This window comes from Mobula hypostoma, chromosome 4 (genome assembly GCF_963921235.1).
Source record: "Mobula hypostoma chromosome 4, sMobHyp1.1, whole genome shotgun sequence".
Taxonomy (NCBI): domain Eukaryota; kingdom Metazoa; phylum Chordata; class Chondrichthyes; order Myliobatiformes; family Myliobatidae; genus Mobula; species Mobula hypostoma.
The window spans coordinates 179491958-179492771 of NC_086100.1; positions in this window are offsets into that span (position 1 = coordinate 179491958).

Sequence of the window (814 nt, forward strand, 5' to 3'; positions counted from 1 at the left end):
AGCACCTATAGGAAGAGGTACAGTTGACGTTTCGGGCCGAGACCTTCGACAAAGGGTCTTGGCCCGAAACATCGACTGTACCCCTTCTTATAGATGCTGCCTGGCCTGCTGTGTTCACCAGCAACTTTTATATGTGTTGCTTGAAATTCCAGCATCTGCAGATTTCCTCATGTTTGAGAAAGTGACAGTCGATGTTTTGAGCTGAGGCATTGGCCTCTCCCCAAAACAGCTAAATCTTTGCATCAACTGTAAACAGCGAAAAATGGATGGGTTATGTATTTCTGTGCTGGAGCATAAAAGTTGTGAAGTTTATATTCCACCTCAGTGGATCCAGTTTTACAATGACTTTTGGAAGGGTACTGAATCCCAGATCTATCCCTCTAATAATACTGTCAAATTGGAGTTAAAATATCCAAGTGTATCACTAAAGGGTTTGTCATATCTCCACAGTTTAACTACAGGATGCAACTAGTCTTGGTGCTGTGCTGACTTGCTGACTCTCTCTTCAGCAGCTTGTTTTTAGCATCTGTTGAGAGCTCCAGCACCCAGTTTTTCTTAATATTTCTCAGTGATTTGGAAGAGCCTAATATCTGAATTTACTGACAACACCAAATTAGATGGCTCAGCAAGTAGTGTAGAAGGGAGAATAAAATTGTAAAGGGACTTTGATGGATTAAGAGTGAATATTAACTTCAATGTTTAACTCCAGGAGAATAGTTTGGAGCATTGTGGGGATGATGAGAAGCTGAGAACAAGAGATGCAGGAGTCCAAGTTTGGAAATTATTCAAAGCCAGTGAACCAGTGCAAAAAATA